This window comes from Carlito syrichta, unplaced genomic scaffold (genome assembly GCF_000164805.1).
Source record: "Carlito syrichta isolate Samal-C Ts95f unplaced genomic scaffold, Tarsius_syrichta-2.0.1 Scaffold307340, whole genome shotgun sequence".
NCBI classification, from domain to species: Eukaryota; Metazoa; Chordata; class Mammalia; order Primates; family Tarsiidae; genus Carlito; species Carlito syrichta.
In genome coordinates this window covers 169,042-181,178 of record NW_007251436.1, presented here as the reverse complement: position 1 = coordinate 181,178, position 12,137 = coordinate 169,042, and positions in this window count along the sequence as shown.

Below are 12,137 nucleotides of genomic sequence, written 5' to 3'. Positions count from 1 at the left end.
GAGCCTGAGGGTTCGGGACCCGCCTGGGCAGCGAGACCTCATCTCTACAATAAATCAAAAAATCAGCCAGGCGTGGTAGCGCATGCCTGTAATTCCGGCTACTTGGAAGGCTGAGGCAGAAGGATCACCGGAGCCCAGCAGGTCGAGGCTGCGGTGGCCGGGAGTGGCCACTGCACTCCAGTCTGGGCGACAGAGTGAGACTCCAACTAAAAAAAAAAAGATTAAAATGATGCAACATGGGAATTTGTTTCAGAAATATTAGTGATATTTCTTAAAATTATTGTCAGGGGATCTAGAAAACATATTTAGTGTCCTTATCCCCCAATTCTGCCTTTTGAGTATTAAATTACAAGCTGGGCATGGTGACTCACCCCTATAACCCCAGCACTTTGGGAGGCAGAGGCACGAGGATTGTCTGGGCCTGAGGGATCAAGATCAGGCTGGGCAACTTGGCGAGACCTTGTCTGTACAATAAATAAAAAAAAAAAATTAACTGGCAGTGGTGGTGTGTACTTGTAGTCCCAGCTACTTGGAAGGATGAAGCAGAAGTATTGCCTGAGCCCAGCAGGTTGAGGCTGTGGTAGTGGTGAGTGTGCCACTGCACTCCAGCCTGGGCAACAGTGAGACTCTGACTCAAAAATAAATAAATAAATAAAATTCCTTCATCAGCACATGTGCATACTAAGTTGCATAAAAAGCTAGAGTATAAAAGAAAATTCAAGGTCTGTAGAATGGAATTGGCAGCATGAGATCTGTTGGTGTGAAAGAACTTTATTAAAGCATGCTAACCACATTTATTCCCCCATAATACAAGGAATTAGATTACTTTTTCTGTAACAAGAATTCTTAAAGCTTGCATTTATTGATCCAATTGTTGAAGCCCCAAAATATTTAACAGTCTTGATACTTTCAACACTTATGGATTGATAAATAATATAGCATGTGTAAATGTAAGAGTATTTCTGTCCTCACTCAAAATTAGCAAAAAACCAGGCATAGAGATTGACATACACACTAATTATTAGCAAAGATAAAATGATAAAGTTGAGACTAAAAGAGAAACACACTTTTGTAAATTTCACTTTTAGACAATTTAATAGTCTATTTCCATTCATAATTGTTATCATATATTGATTATGCATTTTATATTTATACAAAGTCATCTGATGATTTATATATTTACATACATGCATATTTATATATTTTGTAAATGATAATTAATTGGCATAGGAATAGCTATGTTAAAGGCTAAGGTGAGCATCTAGGAAAATTATGTGATCTAAATCACAACAGGTAATTTTAGCACATATAATATTTTAAGTAGGCTCTAAAATTATTTTTATACTTTATTTCAGAAAGTAGATGGCTGAAGTGGCATATCTGTACTGATGTGGCTCTATACTGCTTGATATAGGCTATTTGGGGCAAAATTACCAGTTGAGGCTTGAAGGCTCTGTGCACCTGTTTCCCAAATAGGAAGAACATTCTCAGTTTTGGTAAACCCCCAAAAATCAAAAGAGGAACTTATTCTTTGTGGTAATTGGAGGGAAATAAAATATAAAAGTTATGTCCAGGAGATGAAGTTCTGCTAAAGTGATTCACAAGCTGCAAGTGATCTGGGGTTAATTAGAGTTGTTGGTTTTTTTGTTTTTTGTTTTGGTCTCCCTAGTCTTAGGGAACCTTCCAGAAAATTCAATCAGAAAGTGATACAGACATAGGGAGAGAGAATTTTTTATTCTGTCTGTGTGTGCTCTATTCCTTTGCCTTACCTTCTTGATAAGATATCCAGCTCTTTTGAGTTTTTCTCCAAATGCATGTCCCTTCTGTGTAAGCTATCCCAGGAATAAGTTGTCTTTAATGAATATTTGTAAGTTAAGACTTGCATAAAAAGCTGTATCTTCATATGAAAATTAAAACAAACCCACAAATATGTATGCATATATATGAATTTGTGGGGTTTGTGTTTGTGTGTGTGTGTGTGTGTGTGTGTATTGTGCTTACAGTCAACTGGAAAAGCCAGAAGAGTGCTGGTTCAGTATTGGAAATAAACATTTTGACTTTATTTCTAATCTCTTCCCCTTATACCCAACCTATTTTTCAGATATTAACAGAGCACCTTAAATAAACTTAGCACCATTGAGAAAGATTCACATTAATAATTTTATTTTATATTAATAACATCTTTTAAAATAAGCCTGTTACATTTATTTACAGAGGAAAGTAAATATTCAGAGTGGTATAAAAGCTTGAAAAGTTTCATTGGCTTATAACTAACAAGGGTTTCCAATATGTGAGCTTTAAATATATTTTCACTCAATAGTTCTATAGAAAGATGAGATAACTTATGTAATTATTATTATATGGATTTTGGTGAAAAGTAAATTTTATGTTTTTACAGTGATAATAAGAAAATGTCTTAGTTCATTCTTGCTGCTATAAAAAAATACCTTACAGTGAGTAATTTGTAAACAATAAAAATATACTTCTCTCAGTACTGGATGCTGCGAAGTTCAAGATCAAGGTGCTATCAGATTCAGTGCCTGGTAAAGGCTCTCTCTGTTTTGTATACGGCAATTCTTACTGCATTTTCCTGTAATAGAAGGGAATGAAAGGGACTAGGGCACTCTTTTCACCTTATTTTATAAGAACACTAATCTCATTCATGAGGGTAGAGCCCTTATGACTTAATCACTTCCCATAAGGCTGCACAACATAATACAATCACACTGGTATTTAGGTTCCAACATAAATTAGAGGAGGAAGTGTTGATTAATTTTAGGTGTTAACTTGACCGAATTAAGGGATACTCAACTGGGTATGTCTGTGAAAAATGTTTCAGGAACAGAGTGACAATTAAATCAATGAACTCAGTAAGGAAGATGTGCTCTCACCCAGTGTGGGTAGCATCATCTAACTGGCTGAGGACCTAGATAGAAAAAAACTGTAGAAGAAAAGTAAATTATCCCCCTTGTACGCTTCAGGACTTAAGCCATTATTCTTCTGCCCTTGGGCATCTCAACTTCAAATTCTCTAGCTTTTGGACTCTGAAATTTGGCACCGGTGGCCCCTCAGGTTCTCAGGTCTTCAGCCTCAAACTGACAGTTATACCATTGGTTCCCTAGTTCTTAGGCCTTCAGAGTTGGACTAAGCCTCACTTCCGCATTCCCTGGTTCTTTAGCTTGCAGATAGCCTATTGTGGGAGTCGGAGCCTCTTTAATCTCGTGATTCCATTCCTTAAACTATCTGTTTTTATATATCTGTACCTGTATTTATATCTCTATCTACTATTGGTTTGTTCAGGCTCTCTGAATAATACAAAGGAACATCAGTATTTAGACCATAGCAATAAACTAATAAATACAGAAGAAAGATTATATCTGCTTTTTAAATTTACTTCTCTATTTCTCTGCTATTTAATTATTTTCCTTAAAAAAATTATATTTAAGGCAAGCAGCATGATGTTTTGATGTACATATGCATAATAAAATGATTACTACAGCCATGATAATTAACATACTAATCATTTCATATATATATTTGTGTGTGTGTTAAGAGAACCTTAAATCTATTCTCTTAGCAAATTCTCAGTATACATTATGGTATTCATAACTATGGTCTTCTTTCTGTGCATTAGATCCTTAGGCTTATTCTTCCTACATAAGTGCAACTTTATACACTGTGACCAACATGTCTCCACTTACCCTACCTTCTGCTCCTGGTAACCACTACTCTGCTCACTGCTTCTATGAATTCAACTTTTTTAAAGGTTCAAAACAAAGTGAGATAGCATAATATCCTTGAGGTTGATCCACACTATCGCAAATGACTGGATCTTGATTTCTGAAGTTGAATAATGTTTCTATTTATTTACCACACAAATTCTTGATGCATTAATCTCTTGATGGACATTTGGGTTACTTCTACCTCTTGTATACTTAAAATAATGCTTTAAGTAAAATGGGAGCACAGATACCTCTTTGAAGTACTGATTTTAATCCCTTTGGGTATACATACTCAGAAGACAGATTGCTGGATCATAAGGCAACTCTATATGTAACTTTTTGAGGAAACTTCATACTGTTTTTCATAGTGGTAGCACCAGTTGACATTCCCACTAACAGTGCACCACATCATCTCTAACACTTGTTATCTCATCTTTTTTTATAATAGCCATCTTAAATTGTGTGAATTAATATCTGTGAGTTGTATTTCCCTGATAATTAGTGATGTTGAGCATCTTTTCATATACTGTATCTATTAGTCATATGTTTGTCTTCTTTGGGAAAATGTCTATTTAGGTCCTTTGCCCATTTGTTAATCAAGTTATTATTTTTTATTTTTGCCATTGTGAGAGATTCTTATATATTTGGGGTTAACCCTTTATCAAATGTATGGTTCATGAATATTTTCTTCCATTCTGTACGTTTTCTTTTCAGTCTTTTGATAGTTTATTTTGCTGTGCAAAACTTTTTATCTATATACTTTTATACACTATATAGTTTAGTTACACCTTTTATCTATAGAGAAGGAAGAATTACATCTGATTTCTATGAAAAAAATGCAAGTACCAAGAGAGTTAAGTGAACTATTTAGTGCTTGTATTAGTCAGGGATCTCCAGAGAAGAAAAACTTATAAGAGCTAGTTAGCTATCTAGCTGTACAGATAGATAATAGATTAATAGGTAAGATATAGGTATAAATTTACATATAAAAATGAATTCATTAGAGAAATTAGCTCATGATTATGGAAGCTGAATAGTCCCAGACAGGCCATATGCAAGCTGGAGAACTTAGGATGACAGTAGCATGGCTCAGTCCAAGCCTGAAAACCTCTGCATCAGGGAAACCAATGTTGTAATTCTCGGTCAGAAGCCAGACTTAAAACTCTGTGCGTGTGTAAGGGGGTCAGGGGATGCTGGTGCAAGTCCTGAAGTCCAAAGGCCAAAAGCCTGTGATTATGATGTCTATGGACAGGTAAAAATGAATGTCCCAGCTTTAGAAAAGAGAGAGAGAAAATTGCCTTTTCTCTTCCTCTTTTGTTCCTTCTGGTCTTCTAGTGCCTGTTCACATTGAGAAAGATCATCCCCACTCAGTTCACCAACTTATCTCTTCTAGAAACATCCTCATAGACACACACACAAATAATTATTCATCAGTTCTCTAGATATTTCTAATTCAGTCAAGATTACACCTAAAAGCAAGCATCACACTGCCGAAAAATAAAAAAAGAAAAAACACCAACCTAGAATTCTATATTCAGTGAAATTATTTTTCAAAAATTAGGGAGAAGCAAAGACTTTATCTAAGAAGTGATAATTGAAAAAATTCATTGCCAGCAGATCTGTCTTGTAAGAACCATTAAAAGCAGTCTTACATAAGGAAAGAAAACAAGGTATGACAGAAACTTCAGTCTGCACAAAGAAAAGAAGAGCATTAGAGAAGAAATAAAGCCAATATAAAAATCATTTGATGTTTTTACTTTATTAAAAATAAAACTGTCTTAAAAATAATAATAGCAACATGTATTTGATTATTATAGCTTTTAGATAAATGAAATAAGTGACAACAATGTAGGAACGGACAAAAGGGAAAAATTGAGAATACTTCTTCATAAGGTATTTGTACTACCTGTGAAGTGGCATAGTGTTATCTGAAAGCAGACTTAGATTGGTTGTAAGCATATATTACAAACCCAAGGGCAACACTAAACATGAAAATAGAAATATGGTTTTTGTGCAGGGAGATGAGAGGAAACAGAATCATATTGTACTAGCCTGCTAGGGCTGCTGCCATAGCAAAACACCACAGGCTTGTAGGCTTAAATAACAGAAATTTATTTTTCACATTTCTAGAGGCTAGAAGTGAAAGATCAACGTATTAGCAGAATTGTTTTTTCCTACAAACCTCTCCTCAGCTTGTAGATGGCCACCTACTAATAGTGTCCTCACATGGTCCTTGTTCTCTGCTCTCACTTTCTTCTTATAAAAACATCAAAGATGTTGAATTATGGAACTACCCTAAGGGTCTCATTTTCATTTAATCACCTCCTTACGGTCTATATCTTCAAATACACTCACATTCGGGGTTATGAATTTGGGGAGAAGGGCACAACATAAACATAAAACGTTCAATGAAAACCAGAGAAGACAGAAAGAGTGAAAGAAAAAAAAGAAGCAAGCAAACAAACAAAAAACAACTGAGGACAAAGGCAACAAATGAAAAATAGTCACAAATATGGTAGATATTGATTCAAATATATCAATAATAATTTTAAATGTAAGTTGTCTAAATACATCAGTTAAAAGACAAAGATTGTTAAGGTATAAATACACAGAGGGATTAAAATGGGAAACATAATATCTAACTTTCAAGGTTGTTCAAATAATTGGAGATAATATATGCATAGTGCCTGGCAAATAATATTGCTGTTGTTGTTGTTGTTGTTGTTGTTGTTATTAAGTCAAGATCTCACCATGTCATCCAGACTGTAGTACAGTTGCATAATCATGGCTCATGGCAATCTCAAACTCCTGGGCTTAAGGAATCCTCCAAATTCAATCTCTCAAATAGCCAGGACTACAGGTGTGAGCTACCACATCTGGCTAATTTTTTGAATTTTTGTAGAGATAATGTCTCTCTATGTTGGTTGGTTTCAAACTCCTGGATTGAAGCACTTCTCCCACCTAGACCTCCCAACATGCTGGGATTACAGGCATGAGCCATCATGTGCAGGGCCTTTTGTTATTACTATTATTACTTTTACTATCAATTATTATTTCTAAACAAAATTTAGTGTCTCAGAAATGCCCAGAAGAGCAGCATAAGTTATCAAATGGTCGTCATGTAGAAATAGAAGTGTCTAGTTTTAGTACTAACTTGGCCTGGATTGAATCCTGGCTGTCACATGAGTTAACTACTTCCCTTTCAGCTTCCTTAACTGGAAGTTTTCTTTCTCTTTCACTTTTACCATTGCATGTACCTCAGGGTTACAAGATGATGAAGGTGTATATCCAGCACTGAGATTTCCAAATAATTTTTGTTACTTTCTTTCTTCAGAAACTTCAGCTTCAAGAATATGGGCAACAGAGTAGGAATGCTACAAACTTTTGGGAAAGTAATCTGTTAATATTGACTAAAGAAATATTTAAGATAGTCTAAAGATGTAGATATTTTTTAAACCAGAAATACTATACTTGGAAATATATTTTATTAGAAATAAAAGCATCACTCATATAGTGATGTTTTTGCAAATAGTTGGAAGGAAAAAAACTGAAAAATGGCTGGGAGAAGAGGAGTAAATGAATTAAGTATAATACATTCATACCATAGATTATTATGGAGCTATTATACATAGTTATTTTATCTATCCATATAGACATCTACTCATTTTATTTATGTATTTATTTGTTGACTTTATTGAAGTATGATTAATTAATTAAATTTGTGTATAAGGTGTGCAATGGGATGTTTTGATATTTGTATACTTTTTTAAATGATTATGACAATCAAGCTAATTAACATATTTATCACCACATACTTACAAATTTTTGTGTGTGAGTGGAATCTTCTTATTACTAAACATATAACTTTCTCCATGAAACCCATAGGAAAGTCCATAAAGTTTTCTTAACTTAGAAAAGCAACATGCAGATGCATTCATGATTGCTTAAATTTTCATGAAGATAAAGGATTGATGTCAGAATGTTCACACTGGTGTTTGTGATGTTAGACAGTAAAAAGGAGAAAAAAACGGTCATCATTTCATTTATATACTTTTACATTGTTCCCATGATTATACTGAAAACATACTGTTTTTTAATTAAAATATTTTTAAACATATAAAAATCCCAAATCCATTTCACATGCTGCTTCTTATTAAAATCAACTACCTAAATCCTAGTCACTCCTCCTCGTTCATTTTATTTCTGGCTCACAATTTTCCTCCTAATCCTTTTTTTGTGTGTGATTATATTGTGACATCGGGGACATATACAAAGATTCATTACTAACCATGTGATTTAAGGTCATGCTTTTTTGATATTAAGGTTACTCATTACTCTCTACTGGTCACTGGCAATGAAGCAAATTAAATATAACGACTTACCAAAGTACTTTGACATGTTTAGAAAGGATGCTATAATGGCAAAAACATATATAACAAAGATAATAATCATGGAATCTAGACAACTTGGAGTGGAGGTGGAAGGAACTGAAGTCTGTCACTACAGCTAGAGATACAACATGGCCAGTGTGTTTATATAGGAAGATAAGTATTGCTAAACACACTCTTTACAATAATTTAGTGACAATATCTCTCAATTTGTCCTGGTATTTTGCTCAAATTCTCAACTTTTCATATCTACATGACACGCAATACACTGTGGGGCACTGTGTAAAAAAATGCATTGCTGAGTCAAAAGTTGCATAGATTATACGAGATGGAATGGTAATAATGTCTGAGTATAGGGATTGGGAAGACTTGTCTGCAAAATTGAGAATGTCTGCAACATTATTAGGTACATTTTTAAAACTCTTAATCTATCATTCAACTTGTCATGCAGCTTAGAATTCTTTATTACTCTGTTTTTATTTATTCACATGACACCATAATTTGATTTTTTTCAAAACCTTCTAAATATGTTTACCCTATTTATTTCATTATTCTTAGGCAATGAAGAAGTTTTAACTATTAGTATAATCAACCTACAACAGTTATCTATTAACCTCACCTGCATTACTTCAGACTTAACTGGAAAAACCACTAAACTTGTACAAGTTATTTTTTTCATCTATCCCCAGTTTCAGAGGCTCAATTAACAACTGGATATTACTATGTAAATGTGTTATTGGCCTATCAAACTCAGAAAATACAAAACATCTCTTTGGTATACTGCTTTGTCCAAAACATCTCTTTGGTATGCTGCTTTGTTTTTACAACTTTTCTTCTGTTGAATCATCTTTCTTCAATACCCTCCTATGTCCCTACTACTCACCCATAAAAGAAAAAAATCATTCACCCATTCTCAATGAAAGCTGTCATGGCTTTTCCAGCTCTCCATCATCTCAGCTCCCTTTGAAATTCTAATAAAAATATATGATGCTTAACAACATTCATAAAAAGTTTTATAATAGAAAAAAGGAAACAATAGCAGTTATTTTGCCCTGTGGGTTAGATTACTAGTAAGTCCAATATTGAAGTAAAAAAAGCATATTAAAGCATTAAAATTGAAATGACACTCACTAATATTTTACTTTTTAGTAACCACAAACTTTGGTAAAGTAACAGAAAAAAAAGCCTTTGGTTTTTCTCATGGAACTCTAGGCAGCTTTAATTTGATGTATTACAAGCTGTTGTATTTTAATAGAAGAGGGGTCCAGAAAGTACGTCATATTAAATTAACTCTGAGATTATAAAATAGAACTTTTACAGATATATGAACCGCACACTTGCATATGCATTGTTCACAGACACATACATTGTCCTATAAAGCATTCATTTCATTTAAAAGTGAATATTGAACTTCTGATTTCAGCTCGGAAATCATAAAAAAGCTTGGAAGTCATCACATCCATCCTTAGAACAAGAAAAAAGCTTGACAAAAGAAAATCAAAGACTTTTTTAGACCTATCAGAAAACTGAGGTCAAAAAAGCAAATTGCAACCCTGAAATCTGAAGAAGAAAGACTAACACAGAAAATCACAGCCTAGGTAAACTTAACTTGTAAAAGAAGCCATTGGAGCCACAAATTAGTAGGAAAACTTAAATGGAAATTTTGACAAATTGCTGGAGGCTAAGTATGGATTAGCTTGAAAGTAAGAAACTACAGTGTTAGGAGTGCCACCACATTTTCATGGGCTACGTTCAGCAACTACACCACTTTCTGTATATTAAGACCCAGTATAAATCCTCTGATACTTTTGAAAAGAGAGAGGTGAAGTAATCATAATATTCCCATGTCCTTTGCCCACATTTTAATGTGTTTTTGTTTTTGTTTTGCCTTTCACTTCATTTATGTTCCTTGTAGATCCTGGATTTTAGACCAGATGCATAATTTGTCAGATGCATAATTTGCAAATAATTTTTCCCATTCTGTGGGAATTCTCTTTACTCTCTTAACAGTTTATTTTGCTGGGCAAAAGCTTTCCAGTTTGATGAGGTCCCACTTGTCTGTCTTAGTTTTTATGTCATTTACTTTTGAGGCCTTGGTCAATAATTCATTCCTTACTCTATGTGCATAAGGGTGTTTCTTCCGTTTTCGTGTGTGTGTGTGTGTGTTTTGTTGTGGTTTTTTTTTATTTTTTATCTTTATTTTATTATTGAGATGTGGGGTACAAGTTAGGATCAGGTACATACATAGTCTATGTGCAGAAGTATGGGCCTCCAACAAATCCTCACTTCCATTGGTATGAGATAAGGTACCCTATGTGATGCCATGTGCTTTCTGCCCTCCCTCCTTCCCTCCCCTGGCAGTGTCCCACAACTGCCAATCCTTCCCTTGCAGCATTGTGATAAATGTTCAGGACTCACTTATGAGTGAGAAATTGTAGAATTCAGTTATTTGTTTCTGTGATAGATCACTAAGTAGGATGGACTCTAAGTCCATTCAGTCTGCTGAAAACGTTCATAATTTTGTCCTTCTTTATGGCTGCATAATACTGCATCATGTATATGTACCACATTTTCTTTATCCAGTCCACTTTCGATGGTTTCCAGGGTTGGTTCCATGTTTTTGCTATTGTGAATAGTGCTATAATAAACAGGCATGTGCAGGTATATGTTTTGTAGAACAATTTACTCCCAGGTATATTTCCAGAAGGGGGGTTGCTGGGTCATTAGGAAGATCAGTCTCTAGTTCTTTTGAAAATTGGGGGGGTTGCTGGGCCATTAGAAAGATCAATCTCTAGTTCTTTTCAAAATTGCCACACTCTTTTTCACAGATGTGGGACTGATTTGCATTTTCACTAACAGTGAAGAAGTGTTACCATTTCTCTGCACCTTTTTATTTATTAATGATGATCTTCCTTATTGGAGTCAGGTGGTATCTCAATGTGGTTTTAATTTTCACTTATCTGATGATTAGTTAGGCTGAGCATATTTTCATGTGTCTGTTGGCTGCTCTCAGTCGAATTCTACAAAACATACAAGGTAGAGCTGAAACCAATCTTATCAGAAGTATTTTTGGGCAATTGAGAAATATGGAATTCTCCCCAAATCATTTTATAAAGCAAATCTGGCAAAGACCCAACAAGGAAAGAGAATTACAAGTCAATCTCCTTGATGAACATAGATGCAAAAATGCTCAACAAGATTCTAGAAAATCTGATCCAACAACACATCTCAAGAATCATCCACCATGACCAAGTAGGCTTCGTTCCCAGGATGCAGGGTTGGTTAAACATTTACAAGACCATGAATGTAATTAAATACATCAACAGATGTAAAAACAAGAACCATATGATTATATCATTTGATTCAGAAAAAGGTTTTGACAAAATTCAGCATCCCTTCTTGAAAAAAACTCTTGAGCACTTAGGCACAGAAGGAACATTCTTCAAAATAGTAAGAACTATCTACAATAAACCAAAAGCCAGCATATTTCTCAATGGAAAAAACTTGGAAGCATTTCCCCTGAAAACAGGAACCATACAAAGATGCCCACTCTCACCCCTCCTGCTCATCACAGTGTTGGAAGTCCTAGCTAGAGCAATCATGCAAAAGAAGGATATCAGGATATCCAAATAGGTAAAGAGAAAGTTAAGCTATGTTTTCTTCAAGGATTCTTATAGTTTGAGGCTTCAAGTTTAGGTCTTTGATGCATTTTGAGTTGATTTTTGTACATGGTGATAGGTAAGTGTCCAGTTTCATTCTGCATGTGGCTAACCAGTTTTTTCAGCATCATTTGCTAAATATTGTCTCCTTTCCCCAGTGATTGCTATTGGTGACTTTGTCAAAGATGACTTGGTTGAGAGACCGTGTCTTTGCTCCCAGAATCTCTGTCCTGTTACATTGATTTACGTGTCCCTTCTTGTACCAGAACGATGCTGTCTTGGTTACTGTAGCTTTGTAATAAAGTTTAGGATCTTTAGGTGTAATATCTCCCACTTTGTTTCTTTTGCTGAGGATTGATTTGGTTATT